Source organism: Bufo gargarizans, chromosome 5 (assembly GCF_014858855.1).
Source record: "Bufo gargarizans isolate SCDJY-AF-19 chromosome 5, ASM1485885v1, whole genome shotgun sequence".
Lineage (NCBI taxonomy): Eukaryota > Metazoa > Chordata > Amphibia > Anura > Bufonidae > Bufo > Bufo gargarizans.
This window is the reverse complement of record NC_058084.1, coordinates 116134454-116162298: the sequence shown is the minus strand read 5'-3', so window position 1 is coordinate 116162298 and position 27845 is coordinate 116134454.

The window sequence follows — 27845 nt, the reverse complement described above, 5'->3', positions numbered from 1 at the left end:
AAAGCCGGAAGGTCGCGCTTGCCCAGAAGACGACTCCTTTTCTCCCGGCCAGTCCGCTCGCTGTTCTGAATGCGCACGCTGCCGCGCATGCGCGACAGTGACTTCTTCCCGGCCAGAATAGTACAGAGCTGCGAACGCGCACGCCGGCTCTGTAGGAATAAGTCACCATTGCGCATGCGTGGCGGCGTGCGCATTCAGTCCAGCGCGCGGCATCCAGCGTGCAGCACGGCCGGGAGAAGACTTCAATCAAGATGAAGCCCGCCCCCAGCCAGAATCCAGGAAGTGAACGCGCGGTGGCAGCAGGTAAGTATAAAAACGCTAAGTGGGATAACCCCTTTAAATATAATAAGGATGCCCTCCTTTCCATTACATGATGACTGGAAACCCCTGATGAAGAGACTGGGCCCTGGTTGGCTTGAATCTTGATTAAATTTGCAACTCTTCCGGGCTCCAAGCAATCTTGAAGCTTTGTCTTCTTCTCATTGTCTGTTGCTAGTAGAGGCCTAAGCATGCCAGGCAGGTTCCCCCATGGCATTAATCTTGACAGGATTCGGCTCCAGGTGTGGAGTAATTTATTTTTTTAATGCTTTCTCCATCGCAACACCATGTCGTTGAATAAACAGAAGACTGGCCGATTCTCTCCTGTCTAACGCTTATACAAGTAGAGCCCCACTGACAGAGTGGAGAGGATGTCAGCAGTAAGTTTGTGTTGACATCACTGATTAATTTGCCCTTCCTCTGATCTGTGAAAACAATAACCCACAAAAAAAACGGATCCTGTCTTTGGAGCATACGCCTTCACCCGTTCAGCATTTTGTACCCCCTCCTGCTTTTGTCTAGCAAATCATAAGCCAATTCTAACGGGACCATACAGGCCTTACAGTTGCTACACAGACAGGATCTGTTGTGCGTCTCATTTTTCCTTCCTTCTGACAGAAGAAAGGTCAAATAAATGATGATGTCAGCCAGGCCGAAAGCCAAAATAGTAGCCCAGTCATGAAGTGGGGAGGGTGTGAACAGCATGTGAAGTCCACAGAGTGTCCCTATGACAGAGTGGTAAGGTGGCAGCAGCATGAGGAGACCACACAGTGGCCCAATGGCAAAGTCTGGAGGTAGCGGCAGCATCAGGAGGCCACAGAGTGGCACAATGACTGTGGTGGTGGCAGCAGTATGAGGAGGCCACCGAGTGGCACAATCACAGAGTATGTAGTTGGCAGCAGTATGTGGAGGCCAGCGAGTGGCCAGGTTACATAGTGTGGAGATGGCAGCATCAGGAGGCCAGAGTGGCAAGGTAACATAGTGTGGACATGGCAGCAGCAGCAGCATGATACAACAGAGTGGCACTGTGACATAGTGTGGACATAGCAGCACCAGGAAGCCACAGAGTGACAAAGTAACATAGTGTGGACATGGCAGCATCAGTAAGCTACAGAGTGGCAAGGTGACATAGTGTGGAGGTGGGTGGCAATGCTAGTACTCGCTGAAGATGGTGGGTAAAAGATGAGCACTTGGCATCAGATTTTTGGCATCAGGCAGGTAACAGCATCAGAATAGTAGCTGAGGCAGGTAGCCAGAAGAAAACGATCTCTTTTGTCAAAATGTTAGTGTGGCACCATGGATGATCTAGTCTGATGCATCAGGCATTGGTGTGTTGAAATCCTGGCTGATCCACGCCTGATTCATCTTGATGCAGTGTCCCACTATGTGCTATATGTGGGCACTTTAAACTGTTGCTAATAATGCGATCCGTTACCACGAAGTGTGAGGAAATTCACATTCGTTCAGAATTAAAAAAAATCAGAAATTTGGAACAAATTCAACTTCGTCAGCTTTGATTCGCTCATCTTTAATCACAACAGTTGCAATTAGTTGTTACAATACCATGTGTCCCTCTGTATAGCTGTGGTATATCAGCAGATGCTGCACAATACAAATGCTGCACAATACAAATGCACTATATATAAATTATATTATAGGTATATAAAACCCTTGCTTCAATCAGTTTTTTTGGGGGGGCAACTGGTAAATCACACCAGTAGAAATGATTGGTTTCAATAGCGTTTATCACTCAGTGTAGATGCGGTTAGCTAGCGATTTGTGTCCCTAACAGTCTGTCCCTGCTCTACACGGCAACCTCTCCCTACACTGGCAAAAGACTGAATGTAAAATGGCAGCCAGATCAGGCTTATTTATAAGGTAGGGGTTATGTTCATGTGCTGAAACGTCTAAATTGGCTGTGCTGTACCACCTGATGGATGTGTCATGGATCAAAGTTCTTCACAATATAAAAGAATATGGCGGGCGCGAATATCGTCATATGTTCGCCCCTAGCGAACGAGCAAAGTTAGCCGCGAAACGAGTAAACCACAAGGCCATCTCTCCACCTGTGTGCAATCTAAGTGTCACATGATCTGTCATTACATATACACACCTTTTTTTTAAAGGCCCCAGAGGCTGCAACACCTAAGCAGGAGGCATCACTAACCAAACACTGCCATGAAGACCAAGGAACTCTCCAAACAAGTAAGGTACAATTTTGTTCAGAAGTACAAGTCAGGGTTAGGGTATAAAAAAATATCCAAATCTTTGATGATCCCTAGGAGCACCATCAAATCTATCATAACCAAATGGAAAGAACATGGCACAACAGCATACCTGCCAAGAGACGGCCACCAACCAAAACTCACGGACCGGGCAAGGAGGGCATTGATGATTGCTGTTCACAAGTTCAAACCATCCAACTTGAAGGAGCTGGAGCAGTTTTGCAAGGAGGAATGGGCAAAAATCATCTCAGTGGTAAGATGTGGCAATCTCATAGAGACTTATCCAAAGCAACTTGGAGCTGTCATTACCGCAAAAGGTGGCTCTACAAAGTATTGACTTTTAGGGGGATGAATAGTTATGCACATTGACTTTTTCTATTATTTTGTCCTATTTGTTGTTTGCTTTACAATAAATAAAAATAAAAAAATCTTCAAAGTTGTGGGCATGTTCTGTAAAATAAATTATGCAAATCCTCAAACAATCCATGTTAATTCCAGGTTGTGAGGCACAAAAATACGAAAAAAGTCAATGGGGGTGAATACTTTTGCAAGGCACTGTAAGTCAATGGGGACGGATCTGTTTACCCTGACACAATCTGGCACAATAGGAAGGAAAAGGACCTCAGTTAGGAAGGAAGACTAATGAATCTTTTGATGCATGTGTCTTTACAGAGGAAGAGGTTCTAAGTCAGCTGTCTGAAATTAATACAAATAAGTCACAGGGGCCTGATGGGATACACCCAAAGCTGTTAAAAGAGCTTAGCGGTGAACTAGCATAACCATTAACAGATTTATTTAACCAATCACTGGTAACAGGAGTCGTCCCAAAAGATTGGAAATTAGCAAATGTTATGCCCATTCACAAGAAAGGTAGTAGGGAGGAATCGGGCAACTATAGGCCTGTAAGCCTGACATTAATAGTGGGGAAATGAATGGAAACCATACTTAAGGAGAGGATTGTGGAACATCTAAAATCCCATGGATTGAAAGATGAAAAACAGCATGGGCTTACTTCAGGGAGATCATGGCAAACTAATTATATAGATTTTTTTGATTGGGTGACAAAATAGATGGCAGAGGTGCAGTAGACATCGCTTATCTAGACTTTAGTAAGGCTTTTGATACTGTCCCACAAAGAAGGCTTATCAATAAATTGCAGTCTTTGTGCTTGGACTCCCATATTGTTGAATGGATTAGGCAGTGGCTGAGGGACAGACAACAGAGGGTTGTAGTTAATGGAGTATATTCAGACCATGGTCTTGTTACCAGTGGGGTACCTCAGGGATCTGTTCTATGACCCATATTGTTTAATATCTTAACCTCCTCAGGACCGCCGCACGCAGGATTGCGTCCTGGCGGTGGCCCTGTTATTCCTCCTGGACGCGCCGATGCGTCCTCTCGCGAGACGCGAGATTTCGAGCAGAGCCTGCCCGCACATGCACAGTGCGGGCCGGGAATCGTTACATCAGAAGTTCGTCACCAGCCTGCCAGTGTCACAACCAGACAGCTGAGAAGCTCTGACAGAAGCCTTTCATAACCTCCTCCTTGAGTTTTCTTTGTTTTGAATTTCAGTTCCTCATCTCGTTAGCCTCTCTCAGCTGTCATGTAGTTGGACTGATTGCATCCCTTTAAATTCATCCCCATAGTGCATTAGTGTGCGGCTTATACAACTTCCTGGAGTGTGTGTGCATGCTGATCCTATTTTCCAGCCTTCTACAAGATAAGCGCTGTACATTTATTTGTGATTTTCTGTTTGCTGGATCCCAGGTGACCCTGACTCCCTCCGTGTCTAGTGTAGGGAGCCGGTGGTCGTGTCCCCTCACTATTGTAGGGTGTTCAGGTGGTATATAGTCGAGGTACGTGGATATGCGATCATACACCATTGGGATTTTTGCATAGGCTGAGCAGTCAGGGAGAGTGCCAGGTCTTATGCAGGGTTCTCCCTTTCGTTCCTTAGTTTTGGATCCAGTGAGTCATATATTCATTTTGCATTGTCTTGTTTCCTGTACAGCTTCCGTGACATTATAAGCCGCCAAAACCGTCTCAAGCATGACTGAACGCTTCCAGGGTCTTTCATTGGAGGTAGCTAATCTCCGTAAGACTCTTTCTCAGTTTCTAGTGACCGGTTCAGCTTGCGTTCATGGAGTTTGTTCTGAGCCTAAGATCTCGCTCCCGGGGGTACTGAGAATTTTGTGCGTTTTAGAGAGGCTTGCAAACTCCATTTTCGCCTTCTTCCCCATTCCTCTGGTGATGAGGAACGGAGGGTGGGGATCATTATATCGCTGCTCAGGGGTAACGCTCAGTCGTGGGCCTCTTCGCTTGATTTCTTTTTAGCCCTGGGTCAGATATATGATGATCCGGATCGTGTTGCTTTGGCTGAGTCTAGACTACGTCTGTTATGCCAGGGTAAACAATCCGCATAGATATACTGCTCAGAATTTCGGAGATGGGCAGCTGATACTGGTTGGAATGATGCTGCACTCCGAAGTCAATTTTGCAAAAGGTCTTTCAGAGGGATTGAAAGATGCATTTGCCTTTTATAAGAGGCCTATCTCCTTGGACTGTGCTATGTCTCAGGCCGTTCGTATTGACAGGCGTCTTAGAGAGAGAGGAGAGATCTCTCCTTCCTGTCATACTCAGTCCCAGGACAGTGCAGCGGTCTCATTCCATGCACAGGGGTCTCAGTCGCTGTCAGCCCCTTCTGAACAGGAGCCCATGTAGCTGGGGTTGATTGCCTCTGACAATAGAAGATTCAGCCCACATGGGAAGGTTTGTTTTTGTTGTGGAGGTATAAATCATTTTGCAAATGTTTGTCCCTCTAGGAAATTCAGGCAGTTTTCTGGGAGTAATAAAGAAACAAAAAGGAAAAAATCTTTTAAAAATGTTCCATCTGTTACTATTGGCAGGGTTGAGGCGGAAATTGAAGGTTTTCCGTTTGCTTGTAGTTCCCGTTTTGTCCTGCCTGCCAGGGTGGCGCTAGAGAGCAAGAACATTTTTTGTGAGATTTTTGTAGATAGTGGAGCAGCTGTCAATCTCATTGATAATCATTTTGCAATAACTCATGGTTTCCAGGTGTGCACTTTGGGAAAGGATATTCCTGTTTTTGCTATTGATTCCGCTCCACTTTCTCAGAAATCATTAAAGGGCATAGTTCACAATATTCGTTTAATTGTGAGTGATGCTCATGTTGAGGATGTGTCATGTTTCGTCGGATTACCTACTCCTCTTGTATTGGGGCTACCCTGGCTCACTAAACATAACCCCACCATTGATTGGCAAGCGAGGCAAATAAATGGTTGGAGTGACTTTTGCAGAGAGAATTGCCTCACGACATCTGTTTCTGAGGTTTCTACTAAGACTGTACCACCTTTTCTCTCTGAATTTTCGGATGTCTTCTCTGAGAGTGGAGTTCAGGATTTGCCCCCGCACAGGGAGTACGATTGCCCTATTAATCTCATCCCAGGCGCCAAGCTCCCTAAATCTCGTTTATACAATCTTTCCCAACCTGAAATGGTCGCTATGAGTGCTTATATCTCTGAGAGTCTGAGAAAAGGACACATACGACCCTCGAAGTCACCTGTTGCTGCTGTTTTTTTCTTTGTTAAGAAAAAAGATGGTTCTTTAAGACCTTGTCTGGATTTCAGGGAGCTGAACAGTATCACTATTCGTGACCCTTATCCGCTTCCTCTGATCCCGGACCTGTTTAACCAGATTGTTGGGGCTAAAGTATTTTCCTAATTATATCTAAGAGGGGCATACAACCTGGTCAGGGTCAGAGAAGGAGATGAATGGAAGACGGTCTTCAATACCCCTGAGGGCCATTTTGAGAATTTGGTTATGCCTTTTGGTTTGATGAATGCCCCCGCCGTTTTTCAGCATTTCGTGAACAGCATTTTTTATCATTTAATGGGAAAATTTGTATTAGTGTATTTGGATGACATTTTGATTTTTTCTCCTGATTTCAAAACTCATAAGGAACACTTACGTCAGGTCTTGCTCATCCTGCGGGAGAATAAATTATACGCGAAACTGGAAAAATGTGTGTTTGCGGTTCCAGAAATTCAATTTCTGGGGTTTCTTCTCTCCGCTTCTGGTTTTCGCATGGACCCCAAGAAGGTCCGCGCTGTGCTTGAGTGGGAGCTTCCTGAGAATCAGAAGGCACTGATGCATTTTTTGGGCTTTGCCAATTATTACAGGAAGTTTATTTTGAATTATTCCTCTATTGTTAAACCACTCACTGATATGACCAGAAAGGGGGTAGATTTTTCTTCCTGGTCGGTAGAGGCGCGTAAGGCCTTTTCTAATATCAAGGAGAGTTTTGCTTCCGCTCCCATCTTGGTACAACCTGATATTTCTCTACCCTTCATAGTTGAGGTTGATGCTTCTGAGGTGGGTGTGGGTGCAGTCTTGTCTCAGGGTTCCTCTCCTGCCAAATGGCGACCATGTGCCTTTTTCTCGAAGAAACTGTCCTCCGCAGAGAGAAATTACGATGTGGGAGATAGGGAATTGTTGGCCATCAAGTTGGCTTTTGAGGAATGGCGCCATTGGCTAGAGGGAGCCAGACACCCTATTACCGTGTTTACTGACCATAATAATCTGGCCTACTTGGAGTCAGCCAAGCGTCTGAACCCGAGACAGGCCAGATGGTCTTTGTTCTTTTCAAGGTTTAATTTTGTTGTCACGTTCCGCCCTGGGGTTTAGAATGTGAAGGCAGATGCCCTGTCACGTTGTTTTCCGGGAGGTGGGAATTTTGAATACCCGGGTCCCATTTTGGCTGAAGGTGTGGTGGTCTCTGCTCTTTTTCCTGAATTGGAGGCAGAGGTGCAGGCAGCCCAGTCAGAGGTTCCTGATCTTTGTCCTCCTGGGAGGTTGTTTGTGCCTCTCGCATTAAGACACAAGATTTTTAAGGAACACCATGATACGGTCCTTGCTGGGCACCCGGGGGCAAGAGCCACAGTGGATCTTATTGCTCGGAGATTCTGGTGGCCTGCGCTTCGTAAGTCGGTTGAGGGTTTTGTGGCAGCCTGCGAGACTTGCACTCGTGCCAAAGTCCCTCATTCACGGCCATCAGGTCCTCTCCTTCCCTTACCCATTCCTTCCCGTCCTTGGACACATCTGTCCATGGACTTCATAACGGACCTGCCTCGTTCCTCGGGGAAGACTGTGATTCTGGTGGTGGTGGACCGTTTTAGCAAAATGGTGCATTTCATCCCTTTTCCTGGTTTGCCCAATGCTAAGACGCTGGCGCAGGCATTTGTTGATCACATTGTCAAATTGCATGGTATTCCTTCAGACATAGTCTCTGATAGGGGCACGCAGTTTGTTTCCAGATGCTGGAAGGCTTTCTGTTCTCGCTTGGGGGTTCAGTTGTCATTCTCTTCTGCTTTCCACCCGCAGTCGAATGGCCAGACAGAGCTCGTCAATCAGAATCTGGAGACATATCTGCGCTGTTTTGTGGTGGAGAATCAGGAGGATTGGTGTTCTTTTTTGTCCCTTGCTGAGTTTGCTTTAAATAACCGTCGTCAGAAGTCCTCTGATAAGTCACCATTTTTTGGTGCATATGGGTTTCATCTGCAGTTTGGGACTTTCTCGGGAGAGGGGTCTTCTGGTTTACCTGATGAGGACAGATTCTCCTCGTCTTTGTCTTCTATTTGGCAAAAGATTCAGGATAGTCTAAAGAGCATGAGTGAGAGATATAAGCATGTGGCAGATAAGAGACGTGTGCCTGGTCCGAACCTGAATGTTGGTGATCTGGTGTGGTTGTCTACCAAGAATATCAAATTGAAGGTTCCCTCCTGGAAGTTGGGTCCTAGGTTTATTGGGCCTTACAAAATCCTGTCTGTCATCAATCCTGTTGCCTACCGTCTTAATCTTCCTCAGAGTTGGAAGATCCATAATGTTTTTCATAAGTCCTTATTGAAACCTTATGTTCAACCCATTGTACCCTCGCCTTTGCCTCCTCCTCTGATTATAGTTGATGGGAATCTTGAATTTCAGGTCTCTAGGATTGTGGATTCTCGTCTTGTCCGCGTTTCTCTCCAGTACCTCGTTCATTGGGAGGGTTATGGTCCTGAGGAGAGGATGTGGGTCCCAGTGACGGACATTAAGGCCACTCGTCTCATCAGGGCTTTCCATAGGTCCCATTCTGAGAAGGTGGGCTCTGAGTGTCCGGAGTCCACTCCTAGAGGGAGGGGTACTGTCACAACCAGACAGCTGAGAAGCTCTGACAGAAGCCTTTCACAACCTCCTCCTTGAGTTTTCTTTGTTTTGAATTTCAGTTCCTCATCTCATTAGCCTCTCTCAGCTGTCATGTAGTTGGACTGATTGCATCCCTTTAAATTCATCCCCATAATGCATTAGTGTGCGGCTTATACAACTTCCTGGAGTGTGTGTGCATGCTGATCCTATTTTCCAGCCTTCTACAAGATAAGTGCTGTACATTTATTTGTGATTTTCTGTTTGCTGGATCCCAGGTGACCCTGACTCCCTCCGTGTCTAGTGTAGGGAGCCGGTGGTCGTGTCCCCTCACTATTGTAGGGTGTTCAGGTGGTATATAGTCGAGGTACGTGGATATGCGATCATCCACCATTGGGATTTTTGCATAGGCTGAGCAGTCAGGGAGAGTGCCAGGTCTTATGCAGGGGTCTCCCTTTTGTTCCTTAGTTTTGGATCCAGTGAGTCATATATTCATTTTGCATTGTCTTGTTTCCTGTACACCTTCCGTGACAGCCAGCCAATGATCTTCGCCGGCAGGTGAAAAAATCGTTACATCAGAAGTTCGTCACCAGCCTGCCAGCCAATGATCATCGCCGGCAGATTTAAAAAAATCAAATCAGAAACCATTTAACACCTTATATTTATAAATATAAGGTGTTAATAAATGGCTTCTGTGCTCCTCTGCTGGTCCTTTTCGTCGGTTGGTCCCAGCAGAGGAGCACACATCACTGTGAGTACAACAAACACTACACTTAGCCACAGATCACAAGTGCGAACCTGTAGAAAGCAGTGGCAGTCTGACCCAAAGTTCGGACGATGAGGTTGAGGTCCCTGATACCACCAGGCGTACCCGGCCCCGTGTTGCTAGAGCACAGGTTGTGCAGGATCCGCTTCAAGGGCAGCAGAGTGGGGCTGGCGTTGTCGGATTACGTGGTGAGGCATACACCAGCAGCTTAGCCCATCCTGGACCTAGTACCAGCACTGCCGTAGAACATGGTGAAGTGGCGAGCACCAGAAGGGCAGTTGAAGCTGGTACAGTGGCACGTGCATTAGTTCCCTGTCACGACTGTGACTGAACCAGACAGGTATGGGAGGAGAAGGTCGCAGCGACTTGCTACTCACGATAGCTTGTGAGTTTGCTCTGTGGTTCAGGGTATGTCATCAGGGTTTTGCCTTGTGAACCTTTTTGTCCTGACTGGGAGTTTGTAGGCATCCTTCTCAGGTGAGTCCTGTCTGCCACTCCCAGCTACTATATTAGTTTCAGTTTCACTTGCAGTCATTGCCAGATATAGTCCTTACTTCCAGTGTTATTCTGACCTTTGAAGGAGATCGTTTGATGGTATTGCTGTGGAGCTCTTGTCTGGCGTGGACTGTCGTTATTGGGATCACCTTCTCTGCTCGTGACTGGATAAGTCTATTCTCTGTTATAGATTGTTTGTTTGTTTGTTGCTGTCTTCCCCTGTTGTTCTCCTAGACATGAGTGATGGTGACTAGTGCTCCCATCTGCCTTTCCCCAGTCTAGTCTTGCTAGGGTGACTGAGGGTTTAGGCATCCTGCTCGCCGCACGGGTTCACACCCCGTCTAGGGTATCAGGGTAGACAGGTGCCAGCTTAGGGTTAGTCAGGGGTGGCCGTTCTATCTCCCATCCATAGATAAGGGTCCCCCTTCCCCTCCGTCTGGTACGACACGACTGCTGCTGGGATAGCGGTCGTGACATTCCCCCATCGCAGCCACCGCACAGACAGGCCCGTAGAGACCCTAGAGTCCCTGAGGTGCTGGCAAACCCTGATTGGCAGCCCCCAACTTCAGCCGCACCAGTAGTTCCCCCTTTCACCGCCCAGTCTGGAGTTCGGGTTGAGACAGCTCAGATCGGATCGGCACTGGGGTTTTTTGAGCTGTTGTTGACTGGACTTAGTCGTGGCAGAAACAAACCGGTATGCCACTCAATTTATAGCCGCCAACCCGGGAAGCTTTTATGCCCAGTCTTTCCGGTGGAAACCCGTCCAAGTTTCCGAATTTAAAACTTTTCTGGGCCTTCTCCTCAACATGGGCCTGACAAAAAGCATGAATTGCGGTCATATTGGTCCACGAACCCAATTCATCACATGCCCATGTTCTCTGCTGCCATGTCCAGGACACGATTTGAGAACATCCTGCGTTTCCTGCACTTTAGTGAAAACAGCACCTCTCGTCCCAGAGGCCACCCAGCTTTTGACCGGCTCCACAAAATTTGGCCCCTCATAGACCACTTTAACACCAAATTTGCAGATTTGTATACCCCTGAGCAAAACATCTGCATAGACGAGTCCCTTATACATTTTACCGGGCGCCTTGGCTTCAAACAATACATCCCAAGCAAGCGCGACCGGTATGGGGTCAAATTGTATAAGCTCTGTGAAAGGGCCACAGGCTATACGCACAAATTTCGAGTCTATGAGGGTAAAGATCAGACCCTGGAGCCGGTCGGTTGCCCTGACTACCTGGGGTCAGTGGGAAGACAGTCTGGGACTTGGTGTCACCCTTATTTGGCAAGGGGTACCATCTTTATGTGGACAATTTTTACACAAGTGTGCCTCTCTTCAGGCATTTGTTTTTAGAACAGATTGGCTGCTGTGGCACCGCGTGACCTAGTCGCCGGGGCTTCCCCCAACAGCTCGTTACCACCCATCTTGCAAGGTGGGAGAGGGCTGCCTTGTGTAATGAAGAACTGCTCGCGGTGAAATGGAGAGACAAGCGTGACGTTTACATGCTCTCCTCCATTCACGCAGACACGACAATCGAAATTGAACGAGCAACTGGAGTCATTGAAAAGCCCCTCTGTGTCCACAACTATAATTCGCTCATGGGAGGGGTGGACAGCAATGACAAGATGTTGGCTTCTTATTTACTTTCCCGCAGGACCAGACGCTGGTATAAGAAGGTGTCTGTATATTTAATTCAATTGGCACTGTATAATAGTTTTGTTCTCTACAGTAAGGCTGGGAGAACAAGATCCTTTCTCAAATTTCAGGAAGAGATCATCGAGAACCTCCTGTATCCAGGAGGTTCCGTGGCCCCAACCACCAGTGTAGCGAGCCATCTACACGAGCGACATTTCTCAAATGTCGTTGCTGGTACCTCAACCCAAGCGTCACCCCGAAAAAAATGTTGTGGAATGAGGCGTGACACAAATGAGTGGAATAATGCGTGACACCTGCTATTTCTGTCCTGACTGCCCTGACCACCCTGCTTAGGGGAGTGTTTCCGGAAGTACCACACACAGGTACACTATTAGTATAGGGATCGCGTCACACAGGACAGGCACACAGGGCTCTTAGGGCCCTTTCACTCACAGCTGCTGCAAACCTCTCCTTTCACCTGGGACAAAGTGCATAATCTGAGCGATTTGTGCTTTGCACATTGTCCCATGGGGAAGGAGAGGTTTGTCCTTTAAAGGTAAAAAAATAAATAAATAAGAAAATCACAGGTAAGCAAAACAGTTAATGTTCCAAAAGTTCAATAAAGTTTTTCTAAGTTAATGCTCTGTTTCAAATGTTATCATAGTTAATGTTAATACATTTATTGCGTTGCGGCCTGTTTTTTTTTTTTTTACCTTCTAGGTGGACCAACCGATCGATCAGCTGCAGCACTGATGTGTATTCTGACAGAAGCATTGCGCTGCTGTCAGATTACACAAAAGTCGGTGTATGAGTCGCTGCAAGACGATATTTCTCCTCTGCAGTAAAAAAGATACGTTTGCCGAGGCTTATGAGCTGAGGGGCGGTGTTCATATGCTTTGGCAAACACTTTGTATATATAAAATTTTTTTTTATGGGAATGGAGAAATCGGGTTTGCCAGGGCATACGAGCTGAGTGGGTTTGGATGTTGGGCGGAGCTCCTATGTCCTGGCAGACGCCTTTCCCCTCCTTTTTTTTTTTTTGCACATTGTTTTGGCAGAGATTTTTCCATTCACATTGATCGATGCAAATGAAGAAATCTGTGCCGTTCATTTTTTCAGAGGCTGAACGGGAAAAAAAATCTCATTACCCATATGCTCAATATAAGGAGAATAGCAGAAACTCCTAATGCTGGCCACACATGTAATGATTGCGGAGACCCTCAAATGCCAGGGCAGTACAAACACCCCACAAAAAAAATCTTCTTTGAACTCGCCATGCCCCTCAGGGAATACCTTGGGGTGTCTTCTTTCCAAAATAGGGTCACATGTGGGGTATTTATACTACCCTGGCATTTTAGGGGCCCTAAAGCGTGAGAAGAAGTCTGGAATCCAAATGTCTAAAAATGCCCTCCTAAAAGGTACTCATTTGAATTTGGGCTCCTTTGCGCACCTAGGCTGCAAAAAAGTGTCACACATGTGGTATTGCCGTACTCAGGAGAAGTAGGGCAATGTGCTTTGGGGTGTCTTTTTGCAAATATCCATGCTGTGTGAGAGAAATAGCTCTGTCAAATGACAACTTTGTATAAAAAAATGGGAAAAGTTGACAGATATATTTCTCTCACCCAATAGGGGTATATGTAAAAATACACCCCAAAACACATTGCCCTACTTCTTCTGAGTACGGCGATACCACATGTGTGACACTTTTTTGCAGCCTAGGTGGGCAAAGGGGCCCAAATTCTAAAGAGCACCTTTAGGATTTCACAGGGCATTTTTACGCATTTGGATTTCAAACTAATTCTCACGCTTTAGGTCCCCTAAAATGCCAGGGCAGTATAAATACCCCACAAGTGACCCCATTTTAGAAAGAAGACACCCCAAGGTATTTCGTGAGGGGCATGGCGAGTTCATGTAAAATTTTATTTTTTGTCACAAGTTAGTGGAATATGAGACTTTGTAAGAAAAAAAAAAAAATAATAATAATCATTTTCCGCTAACTTGTGCCAAAAAAAAAAATTCGAGGAACTCACCATGCCCCTCACGGAATACCTTGGGGTGTCTTCTTTCCAAAATGGGGTCACATGTGGGGTATTTATACTGCCCTGGCATTTTAGGGGACCTAAAGCGTGAGAAGTAATTTGGAATCCTAATGCGTAAAAATGCCCTGTGAAATCCTGAAAGTACTTATTGGAAATCGGGCCCCTTTGCGCATCTTGGCTGCAAAAAAGTGTCCCACATGTGGTATCACCGTACTCAGAAGAAGTAGGGCAATGTGTTTTGGGGTGTATTTTTACATATACCCATGCTGGGTGAGAGAAATATCTCTGTCAAATGACAACTTTGTATAAAAAAAATGGGAAAAGTTGTATTTTAGAGAGATATTTCTCACACCCAGCATGGGTATATGTAAAAAGACACCCCAAAACACATTGCCCTACTTCTCCTGAGTACGGTGATACCCCAAATGTGACACTTTTTTGCAGTCAAGATGTGCAAAGGGAAACAATTTCCAATAAGTACTTTCAGGATTTCACAGGGCATTTTTACGCATTTGGATTCTAAACTACTTCTCACGCTTTAGGGCCCCCACATGTGACCCCATTTTGGAAAGAAGACACCCCAAGGTATTTCATGAGGGGTATGATTAGTTCATGTAAAATTTTATAGTGGAATATGAGACTTTATTTTATTTATATTTATTTTTTCTTACAATTATTTTCCGCTAACTTGTGACGAAAAATAAAAGCTTCCATGAACTCACTATGCCCATCAGCGAATACCTTAGGGTGTCTACTTTCCGAAATGGGGTCATTTGTTTGGTGTTTCTACTGTCTGGGCATTGTAGAACCTCAGGAAACATGACAGGTGCTCAGAAAGTCAGAGCTGCTTCAAAATGCGGAAATTCAAATTTTTGTACCATAGTTTGTAAATGCTATAACTTTTGCGCAAACCAATAAATATACACAAATCATGTATATCAAAAACATGTAGAACAATAAATTTAGAGACAAATTTATATAGAAATGTAGTTTTATTTGAAAAATTTTACAACTGAAAGTGAAAAATTTCATTTTTTTGCAAAAATTTCAATCAATTTCAATTAATATCAAAAAAAGTAAAAAATTTTGCAGCAAAGAAATACCACCAAATGAAAGCTCTATTAGTGAGAAGAAAAGAAGGTAAAATTCATTTGGGTGGTAAGTTGTATGACCGAGCAATAAACCGTGAAAGTAGTGTAGTGCAGAATTGTAAAAAGTGGTCTGGTCATTAAGGGGGTTTAAGCTAGGGGAGCTGAGGTGGTTAATCAGCAAAATTGCAGAAGGCCTCGATGGTAAGTTGTGTCTTTTTGCTGATGACACAAAGATTTGTAACAGGGTTGATGTTCCTGGAGGGATACACTAAATGCAAAAGGATTTAGATAAACTAGAGGAATGGTCAGAAATCTGGCAACTAAAATTTAATGTTGATAAGTGCAAGATAATGCACCTGGGGCGTAAAAACCCAAGAGCAGAATATAAAATCAGTTATACAGTCCTAACCTCAGTATCTGAGGAAAGGGATTTAGGGGTCATTATTTCAGAAGACTTAAAGGTAGGCAGACAATGTCATAGAGCAACAGGAAATGCTAGCAGAATGCTTGGGTGTATATGGAAAGGCATTACTAGTAGATAGTGTTGAGCGCGAATATTCGAATAGCGAATTTTTTTCGCGAATATCGGCACTTCGCTAATTCGCGATTATTTCGAATATGGTGATATAAATTCGATATTTCGAATATTCTTTTTTTTTTATTTTTTTTTATTTTTTTCTTTCCCACTTCCCTAAAGTTGTTCTACCTGTCCCTTGGATTCCGGGCTTCCTGGCTGCTCCAGTCAGTGCCCGTTGCCGCTTCTGCCGACTTGCGTGCTCATGGAGCGTCCCCATCACCATGGGAACGTCTCCATATACTAGAATGTACTGTCGGATTTGAGAATTACGTTGAAATCGCAATTCGATTATTTCAAGTTATAAAAATCGAATTTCGATTTTAACTTAGCACTGCTATATTCCATATTCGTTAATTCTAGCCTAATATGGACTATAGCAGAAGTTAAAATCGAAATTCGATTATTATAACTTGAATTAATCGAATTGCGATTTCAACTTGGACCTGGTTTACTATGGTTGGCTTGGTAGAATTAGCGAATATGACGAATATATTCGTTATATTCCACAAAACGAAGATAAAGAAGTATTCAGCATCTTCGTTTTAGCTCCATATTCATCAACCTCGCTAATTCTAGCAATCATAGGAAAGTTTACTATAGAGACAGCTAAGTTTAATTCGCTATGCGAAAATTACTTTGATTTTTTTAGAAAAGTAAATAGAATAATTATAATACCTGATAATTATCATAATTATTGTATTTATTTAAAAAAATATATATAATATAATCGAATAGCGAATTAAACTTAGCTGTCTCTATAGTAAACTTTGCTATATGATTGCTAGAATTAGCGAAGTTGATGGATAGGTAGGTAGCTAGCTAGAGATGGAGAATATTTCGTTATCTTCGTTTTGTGGAATATAACGAATACATTCGCCATATTCGTTTTGTGGAATATAACGAATATATTCGTCATATTCGCTAATTCTACCAAGCCAACCATAGTAAACCAGGTCCAAGTTGAAATCGCAATTCGATTAATATAACTCGAAGGAATCGCATTGCGATTTCAACTTAGAAGTAATGCTATATTCCATATTCGTTAATACTAGCCTAATGTATTTTGCTAAATCGTAATGCGATTACTTCAAGTTATATTAATCGCATTGCGATTTCAATTTGATGCTGCTGCTGCTGGGTCTTTAATGGAATGGGTCTAGAATTAACAAACTTTAACTGATATTGAATCTTGCAGTGGTAATTTTTAATCACAATGTGATAATATTTTCTATCATTAGTAACCACATTGTGAATCCAAATTTTATAATGCACTATTCTGACATACAGTAATATATTTGTTTTATTAGTTAATTCTACCAATACCACCTATAGCAAAATCTCCAAAGCAGGAATTGCAATGCAATAAAAATAAGTTGCATTTTGAATTCAACACTATTGCTAAAATATTCGTATTGCTGGTATTGTTATAGTTAACAAGTCACCACTACATCTTATGGGTTAAGATGTCCACCATCGGTATTACTGGTGGTCACGCACATTAGCCGTGGGTGTATGCAGCCACACAAAGCAGGTGGCCACTGCGCCCGCATAAGTATTAATCCATGTTTAATTATTCTGCTGGATGAAGTATAGCTATGTCATTGGGTGTGAAGCGGTAAATGATTATGGCACAAATTATGGTGGTTACATCACACTACAATGTCTGTAACATGTATGTATGGAGAGCAGACAAATGTCTCTCATAATCACATAGCACCTCTATTTACGTGCTACACACTGTATATCCAACGCTATAAAATCCACACCAACCCCACCTCCCCCCTTAAACCCTCCACCACCTTAAACCCCCCTCCATCATGTCCCCCCCCCCACCTCCTCACTCACACATACACAGTTTATGAGAAGTAAAGATTGACCTCCAGTATTTCAGTATTCGCTGGTTCATTTACCATAACCCAGGGTGCACAGCGTAGAGGCGAACCAGATGTACACCCCATACCGTACCGTCACCTCACTACACAGGTACACCTCTCCTTAGATGACCATTGGCCAATACCCCATTGCTCATACCCCACACACAATGGAATGTTCTAACGGTAACCTAAAATCAATTTTTCTTCATTTATACCCATATTTTTTTTTAATTTTGATGACATGATCACATTAAGTACAAATACTTGTATTTCCAAAGTTTTTGATTACATGTATGCATGTTGTGCAAGGTCTATGATTGGACCTGGTCCCGTCACGCGTGTTGCTAAGAGCGCCACAGTCCGCAGTATTCGGTTTGAATTGTGGCACACACATGACCACCGGCACAAGAAAATAGTCATAGTGAATAAGTGGTGCGACCATAAGCGGCGCCATGTCTATTACCCTGTTTCCATGTAACGGCGGCTGCTGTATGTAATGATAATGAATTATTACTTTGGCCCAGACTAAATTGTCCGTACTGTAACCCCATTGGTTAAAATAAAACAAAACACAATAAATGAGAAGGTCAATAAATTTTTCGAAAACAATCTTTAAATAAAGAAAAATATTATTAACAAATAACAGAAGTAACGTACAAAAATAAAATAAAAAAAATTATGGAAGCCTTTTCATGTCTATCAGCTCTTGGATCCCTTCCTCAAAGGCCTTTTGGTTGGCCATCTCCATCACCGTTATCTCATGTGAGAATTGGAGCTTCAGCTCCCTCATCCTCCTCATTTGATTTGCCCTCAATTGCTTCATCCTCTCGAGCTGCTCCTGCTTCATCTTTTGAAATTTTCGAATACACCTGTTAAGCTCTGTAAAAGTAAAGGAAATGTACATTTTAAATCTACTTTAAAAGACAATCATTGATTGGTGTATAAAGCAGATGAATTCCTGTCTGACCCAGTAAGAAGTACATCAGCGACAAGTACATCATTTAAAAAGATTAAAATAGACAAATCGCCAGGACCGGATGGCATACACCCCCGTATCCTAAGGGAATTAAGTAATGTCATAGCCAGACCCTTATTTCTGATATTTGCAGATTCTATACTGACAGGGAATGTCCCACAGGATTGGCGCATGGCAAACGTGGTGCCAATATTCAACAAGGGTCTAAAAAAAGAGCCTGGAAACTATAGGCTGGTAAGTTTAACATCTGTTGTGGGTAAACTGTTTGAAGGTTTTCTGAGAGATGCTATGTTAGAGCATCTTAACAGAAATAAGCAGATAACGCCATATCAGCATGGCTTCATGAGGGATCGGTCATGCCAAACTAATTTAATCAGTTTCTATGAGGAGGTAAGTTCTAGACTTGACAGCGGCGAATCAATGGATGTCGTGTATCTGGACTTCTCCAAAGCATTTGACTCTGTACCACATAAAAGGTTAGTATATAAAATGAGAATGCTCGGACTGGGAGAAAACGTCTGTATGTGGGTAAGTAACTGGCTCAGTGATAGAAAACAGAGGGTGGTTATTAACGGTACACACTCAGATTGGGTCACTGTCACTAGTGGGGTACCCCAGGGGTCAGTATTGGGCCCTATTCTCTTCAATATATTTATTAATGATCTTGTAGAAGGCTTGCATAGTAAAATATCAATTTTCATAGAACACACTAAACTGTGTAAAGTAATTAACACTGAAGAGGACAGTATACTGTATATATACTACAGAGGACAGTATACTGTATATATACTACAGAGGACAGTATACTGCTACAGAGTGATCTGGATAGATTGGAGGCTTGGGCAGATACGTGGCAGATGAGGTCTAACACTGACAAATGTAAGGTTATGCACATGGGAAGGAATAATGCAAGTCACCCGTACATAGTAAATGGTAAAACACTCGGTAACACTGACATGGAAAAGGATGAATGAATTTTAATAAACAGCAAACTAAGCTGCAAAAACCAGTGTCAGGCAGCTGCTGCCGAGGCCAATAAGATAATGGGTTGCATAGATGGCGGTGATGAGAACATAGTCCTACCACTTTACACATCACTGGTCAGACCACACATGGAGTACTGTGTACAGTTCTGGGCTCCTGTGAACAAGGCAGACATAGCAGAGCTGGAGAGGGTCCAGAGGAGGGCAACTAAGGTAAAAACTGGAATGGGGGGCGGTGGGCACACACACGACTACAGTACCCTTAAAGATTATGAAAATTAGGGTTATTCACTTTATAAAAAAGACGACTGAGGGGAGATCTAATTACTATGTATAAATATATCAGGGGTCAGTACAGAGATCTCTCCCATCATCTATTTATCCCCAGGACTGTGACTGTCACGAGGGGACATCTGCGTCTGGAGGAAAGAAGGTTTGTACACAAACATAGAAGAGGATTCTTTACGGTAAGAGCAGTGAGACTATGGACTCTATACTGTAAGAGCAGTTAGACTATGGACTCTATACTGTAAGAGCAGTGAGACTATGGACTCTATACTGTAAGAGCAGTGAGACTATGGACTCTTTACGGTAAGAGCAGTGAGACTATGAAACTCTCTGCCTGAGGAGGTGGTGATGGTGTGAGTACAATAAAGGGATTCAAGAGGGGCCTGGATGTATTTCTGGAGTGTAATAATATTACAGGCTATAGCTACTAGAGAGGGGTCGTTCATCCAGGGAGTTATTTTGATTGCCTGTTTTGAGTCGTGCTCGGAATTTTTTATTCCCCTAAAGTGAGGAAAAATTGGCTTCTACCTCACCTTTTTTTTTTTTTTTGCCTTCCTCTGGATCAACCTGCAGGATAACAGGCCGAACTGGATGGACAAATGACTTTATTCGGCCTTATGTACCATGTTACTATTTTAATCAATTATATATTGGTTTAGTTAGGATTAATAATAGTTCATTAGACTTTATGGTTATGGACTTATCAGTTAAGTTAATGCTTTTTATGTATATTAATTACTTTATAGTGTTCATGTTTTATATTACTGTTGTGTGTTGTACGTTCTTTGTTGACATTTTTTTATATAAATATTAATATTGTTTTGTGCACTTTCATTTTTTAGTCTAAGAAAATTTTTATATTTTGGATGTTCGTTACAGCCATTATTAAACAGTATGCCTCATTTAGATACTTTACGGAAATCAGTACACCAGTAACATCAGCTAGCTGTAAAAAAAAAAATTACTAGTATTTAATTAGGGTCCGTGTTTTTGGACTGAGTGCCCAGACAGATATAGTGGCACAGGTCACTCCCATACTCCATCAAGCCTTTTTAATAAAGTTTGGATTAAAAATGCTGTTCTTTTCAAGTGTGGACAGGAGATGTGAAAACTTAACCTGCGGAGAAATAAGCATGGTCTCTGACAGACCCTAAAGACTGGTGATATACTAATATTGTTGTTACACTGCTTGGAGCGAATGCAAAGTGGGGGACTTTAGAATATGCAATATCTGAAGTCTGAATAAGAATTAGAGGTTTAACTTGAACTTGTTTAAAATTGTTTTCTTGACTAAAATCTGCCTGTGGTGAAGACTAAACTGACACCTGTATGTGTGTGGGGACATTTTTTGAATTAAAACAACAGAATGTATTTACCCTCCTGGTGGGGGGTGGTCACCAACTCGTCTTGTTCCTCCTCCTCCTCATTCTCCTGGACCTCATCTGCCTCCGGTGGGCTATGGGCCTGATGCCCCGATGGTCCTGCCTGCTCCTGTTCCTGCTCCTCATCCTCCTCATCCTCCATCAGCTCCTCTTCCACCACCACCACCTTCATCTTATTGGAGCGCTTAGGGCGCACTTTAGGAAGAGTAGCCCCTGTAATGAACAAATGTTACAAAAATTCCAAGATAAACAAGCAAAGCAAAAAAAAAAAAAAAGCTACCGGTACACAAATGAATCTATGGTGTGATCTCGATGGGATGATGATTACCCCTATGTTTGATTTCACATGATTTGGTGTTTGATGAAACTATGAATGAAGTCTTTCAGATGGTTTACAGTTGAGTACGTTAAGAGCTAGGATGAGGTACCGGGGGGGTATTTGTTTGTAAGGTACTGTTGCAGGGTTATTGAAATGAGGTGGACCAAGTCAACTGTTTTGACATTGGATAAGGCTTTACATCATATATCTGTATCTCGCTGTCAGTGTATGTATATATTGTAAATATCAGCTACGTGTCCCACCATGTACTAAATCCGTGCTGGAGAACTTTTAGGCAGAAGAGAAACCCAACTAAATTATTTATTGCAAATTTCCAACGTTCCCATTGTACCATAATACCAGTATAGTCTGTCCTCTACACAATTATCATTTTGCTGTAACAGCTGCTTACATTCAATATGCTGACTGTGCTGTTAATAGTGTGCCTGCCAAGCTGTATGGTAGGAAAGGTCTAAAGGCGATTAGTGCACCTTAGACCTTTTCAAGGGTATGCGGCCCACAGAGAGGGCTCTGAGTGCTGCCTCTAGCACCCGTCCCATCGGTTTGACACCACTCAACTAAGTTATCAGTTGTAAAGGGATAGAAATACTTATTTGCCTAACTGAACACATAAATAACAATAGGTGGGTGATAGAAAATTAATGTAAGCATCATACCTGGACAGTTCCTGTCTCTGACCTCTTTGATGAGGTTCATTTTGTGCCTCTTCAGGTCGGACCATTTTTTTAAGTATGCATTCTTTGAATGCCTCCTTGAATTCAGGTTAAACAGGTGCTGGGCAATTCGCCTCAGAATCACCTGCTTCTCTAGCCGTGAAGTTCTTTCATCATAATTTTTTTCTAACATTTTCTGCAATATAACAATTAAAGGATGTAATCCCAAAATTCTAAAATCCAATTATTAGTAATTATAGTCATCTCAACCATAAAAAAATATAATTTAATATGAAAATGGTAAACGAGTACATATTTATATAGTTCACTATGGAACTATATGAAAGTAAAGTAATAATTTTTTTTTTTTATTAAAAGCAAATATACAAATTAAACTTCACATTGGACGCCACTTTAACAGTGACTTTCAACAATGGCCTCCCATGTAACAGTGACCTTGACAGAGTCCGCCCTTTTAATACTGACTTTGACAAAGACCTCACCTTTAACAGTGACTTCCCCTTTAAGAGTGACTTGAACAGCTGCTTCCCCTTTAAGAGTGAGCTGTAACAGTGGCCGCACCTATAACAGTGACTAGAACAGTGGCCGCCCCTTTAAGAGTGACTTGGAACAGTGGCTGCACTTTGGACTTGGACAACAGCACAGTGACCGCCCCTTTAACAGTGACTTGGAACAGTGACCGCCCCTTTAAAAGTGACTTGGAACAGTGGCCGCACCTATAACAGTCAATAGACTAGTGGCCGCCCCTTTAAAAGTGACTTGGAACAGTGGCCTCACCTATAACAGTGACTAGACTAGTGACCGCCCCTTTAAAAGTGACTTGGAACAGTGGCCGCCCCTTTAAAAGTGACTTGGAAACTGGTCGCACCTATAACAGTCAATAGACTAGTGACCGCCCCTTTAACAGTGACTTGGAACAGTGGCCGCCCCTTTAAAAGTGACTTGGAACAGTGGCTGCACCTATAACAGTCAATAGACTAGTGACCGCCCCTTTAAAAGTGACTTGGAACAGTGACCGCCCCTTTAAAAGTGACTTGGAAACTGGTCGCACCTATAACAGTCAATAGACTAGTGACCGCCCCTTTAAAAGTGACTTGGAACAGTGACCGCCCCTTTAAAAGTGACTTGGAAACTGGTCGCACCTATAACAGTCAATAGACTAGTGACCGCCCCTTTAACAGTGACTTGGAACAGTGGCCGGCCCTTTAAAACTGACTTGGAACAATGGCCGCACCTATAACAGTCAATAGACTAGTGACCGCCCTTTTAAAAGTGACTTGGAACAGTGGCCGCCCCTTTAAAAGTGACTTGGAAACTGGTCGCACCTATAACAGTCAATAGACTAGTGACCGCCCCTTTAACAGTGACTTGGAACAGTGGCCGTACTTTGGACTTGGACAACAGCACAGTGACATACTTTTTCGAGTCGAATTACTTACAGTGATGAAATACTCCAGCTCCTCATCAGTAAAATTGCTTCGTGACATATTTGCCGTCTCTCTCCACTCACTACTCGATCCCAGACACGCCCCTACAGACGCAGGCAGTGGCACGCACAGACGCACGATGATTTAAATGACGTTTTTTCGAGATAACGAACCAAACATAGTAGACTGTATAGGCAGGCAAATATCATATTGGTACCTTGCTCTAAGTTGTATTCGAGTGCGAATGTAACTTTTTTATATTGAGCCATAGACTATTACATTAGACAAATAGCGCTAATGTTCCATTCGAACTCGATCCAAACTTATAGTGGGGGACTAATTGGAAAATTGAATAATGTGAACAATTGACTTTTAGATTTAACAAATAAGAAAATAGAGCAGGATTCACTTTATTGGTTGGTTAGGTTCAATCTGGACAGTAGTAAGTTAAAATAGCAATGCTAATAATTTAAGTTAAAATAATAGCATTGCGTAAAGACCTTATTATTAACAGGATTAGATATCAATTCAACCTATTGGGTGAATCGAAAGTATTTACTAGCACTATTAGCATTGATAATCCAACTGCTATAATGCACTATTCATACATATAGTCATATATCAGTTCTATTTGTTAACCCCTTAGGGACTGGTCTATTGATCACCATAAGGCTATTTTTGCAATATCGGAACAGTGTCACTTTAAGTGGAGGTAACTTTAAAACGCTTTGATTTATCCAGGCCATTCTGAGATTTCCCCCCCCCCCCCTCACATATTGTACTTTATGATACTGTTAAAATGAAGTATAAATAATTAATTTTTATATATAAAATAATACCAAATGTAACCAATTTTTTTTTTAAATCAACAAATTTTAAAGATTCAATTTCTTTACTTCTATAATACATATTAATGCCTCAATAAAATAGTTATTACTTTACATCCCCAATATGTCCACTTAATTTTTTGTTGATTTTGTGAATGATATATAATTTTTTAACGTTGTTACAAGGCTTAGAAGTTTAGAAGCCAATCTTGAATTTTTCCTAAATTTTCACAAAACAAATTTTTAGGTACCAATTCTGTTCTGAAGTCACTTTGTGATTAGAGTTGAGCGAACACCTGGCTGTTCGGGTTTGAGAAGTTCTGCAGAACTTCCCAGAAATGTTCTGGTTGGGGATCCGAATCCGACCCTAACTTCGTCCCGAACCCGAACCCCATTGAAGTCAATGGGGACCCAAACTTTTTGGCATTAAAAAGGGTGTAAAAAAGCCCAGGAAAGGGCTAGAGGGCTGCAAAAGGCAGCAACATGTAGGTAAATCCCCTGCAAAAAAATGTTGATAGGGAAATAAATTAAAATTAAAATAAAATAAATAAAAATTAACCAATATCAATTGGAGAGAGGACCCATAGCAGAGAATCTTGCTTCACGTCACCCACCACTGTAACAGTCCATTGTCAGATATTTAGGCCCCGGCACCCAGGCAGAGGAGAGAGGTCCCGTAACAGAGAATCAGGCTTCACGTCAGCCACCACTGCAACAGTCTATTGTCAGATATTTAGGTAGTTAATTTCTATTCTGGACAAGGGATGGACAGGTCCTGTGGGATCCATGCCTGGTTCATTTTTATGAACGTCAGCTTGTCCACATTGGCTGTAGACAGGCGGCTGCGTTTGTCTGTAATGACGCCCCCTGCCGTGCTGAATACACGCTCAGACAAAACGCTGGCCGCCGGGCAGGCCAGCACCTCCAAGGCATAAAAGGCTAGCTCTGGCCACGCGGACTATTTAGAGACCCAGTAGTTGAATGGGGCCAAACCATCAGTCAGTACGTGGAGGGGTGTGCACACGTACTGTTCCACCATGTTAGTGAAATGTTGCCTCCTGCTAACACGTTGCGTATCAGGTGGTGGTGCAGTTAGCTGTGGCGTGTTGACAAAAGTTTTCCACATCTCTGCCATGCTAACCCTGCCCTCAGAGGAGCTGGCCGTGACACAGCTGCCTTGGCGACCTCTTGCTCCTCCTCTGCCTTGGCCTTGGGCTTCCACTTGTTCCCCTGTGACATTTGGGAATGCTCTCAGTAGCTCGTCTACCAACGTGCGCTTGTACTCGCGCATCTTCCTATCACGCTCCAGTGCAGGAAGTAAGGTGGGCACATTGTCTTTGTAGCGTGGATCCAGCAGGGTGGCAACCCAGTAGTCCGCACACGTTAAAATATGGGCAACTCTGGTGTCGTTGCGCAGGCACTGCAGCATGTAGTCGCTCATGTGTGCCAGGCTGCCCAGGGGTAAGGGCAAGCTGTCCTCTGTGGGAGGCGTATCGTCATCGTCCTGCCTTTCCCCCCAGCCACGCACCAGTGATGGGCCCGAGCTGCGTTGGGTGCCACCCCGCTGTGACCATGCTTCATCCTCATCCTCCTCCACCTCCTCCTCATCCTCGTCCTCCTCGTCCTCCAGTAGTGGGGCCTGGCTGGCCACATTTGTACCTGGCCTCTGCTGTTGCCAAAAACCTCCCTCTGAGTCACTTCGAAGAGACTGGCCTGAAAGTGCTAAAAACGACCCCTCTTCCTCCTCCTCCTCCTCCTGGGCCACCTCCTCTTCCATCATCGCCATAAGTGTTTTCTCAAGCAGACATAGAATTGGTATTGTAACGCTGATAACGGCGTCATCGCCACTGGCCATGTTGGTGCAGTACTCAAAACAGCGCAACAGGGCACACAGGTCTCGCATGGAGGCCCAGTCATTGGTGGTGAAGTGGTGCTGTTCTGTAGTGCGACTGACCCGTGCATGCTGCAGCTGAAACTCCACTATGGCCTGCTGCTGCTCGCACAGTCTGTCCAGCATGTGCAAGGTGGAGTTCCACCTGGTGTGCACGTCGCATATGAGGCGGTGAGCGGGAAGGCCGAAGTTACGCTGTAGCGCAGACAAGCGAGCAGCGGCAGGAACTGAACGGCGGAAGCGCGAACAGATGGCCCACACTGACATGTCAGGGTAGTTGTGAATGAACTTTGGCACCACCAAATTCAGCACATGCGCCAAGCAAGGGATGTGCTTGAAACCGGCTAGTCCCAGAGCTGCAACGAGATTTCGCCCATTATTATTAGAATGGCATTGGGCCCCACCAAATATCGCTGTAAAATCTGGCGGCTACTGGGACCTAGGGTATTTGGTACACTAGGACGTGTGGCTGTGGCAGAACGGCCACGTCCTCTCCCAGCACCAGAGGGTCCACTAACACCACCACGACCATGTCCGCGTCCGCGTCCTTTACTGGATGTTTTCCTCATTGTTACCGTTCACCACAATAAGAAAAATATTAACATAGAAACATAGAATGTGTCGGCAGATAAGAACCATTTGGCCCATCTGGTCTGCCCAATATATCTGAATCCTATGAATAGTCCCTGGCCCTATCTTATATGAAGGATAGCCTTATGCCTATCCCATGCATGCTTCAACTCCTTCACTGTATTTGCAGCTACCACTTCTGCAGGAAGGCTATTCCATGCATCCACTACTCTCTCAGTAAAGTAATACTTCCTTATATTACTTTTAAACCTTTGCCCTCTCTAATTTAAAACTGTGTCCTCTTGTGGTAGTTTTTCTTCTTTTAAATATGCTCTCCTCCTTTACCGAGTTGATTCCCTTTATGTATTTAAAAGTTTCTATCATATCCCCTCTGTCTCTTCTTTCTTCCAAGCTATACATATTAAGGTCTTTTAACCTTTCCTGGTAAGTTTTATCCTGCAATCCATGTACTAGTTTAGTAGCTCTTCTCTGAACTCTCTCTAGAGTATCTATATCCTTCTGGAGATATGGCCTCCAGTACTGAGCACAATACTCCAAGTGAGGTCTCACCAGTGTTCTGTACAGCGGCATAAGCACTTCACTCTTTCTACTGCTTATACCTCTCCCTATACATCCAAGCATTCTGCTGGCATTTCGTGCTGCTTTATTACATTGTCTTCCCACCTTTAAGTCTTCTGAAATAATTACTCCTAAATCCCTTTCCTCAGATACTGAGGTCAGGACTGTGTCAAATATTCTATATTCTGCCCTTGGGTTTTTACGCCCCAGGTGCATTATCTTGCACTTATCCACATTAAATTTCAGTTGCCAGAGTTCTGACCATTCTTCTAGTTTTCCTAAATCCTTTTCCATTTGGCGTTTCCCTCCAGGAACATCAACCCTGTTACATATCTTTGTGTCATCAGCAAAAAGACACACCTTACCATCGAGGCCTTTTGCAATATCACTTATGAAGATATTAAACAAAATTGGTCCCAGTACAGATCCCTGTGGAATCCCACTGGTAACATGACCTTGTTTTGAATGTTCTCCAATGTATTGAATTCAAATTCAGGCCTTTTCTTAAAGACACCTAACACTATCTGGCTATCTATTTAGGTACCGTATTACACTAATACAGGCACAGCAGTAACCACAGATTTAGCTGAATATAAATTTGAGGCCTAGTACTTAGGCGCTGGGTGACAGGTATAGGTTTACAGACAGAATTAGACTGGGATATGCACAGTAGCGTGTGTGTGAAGTTA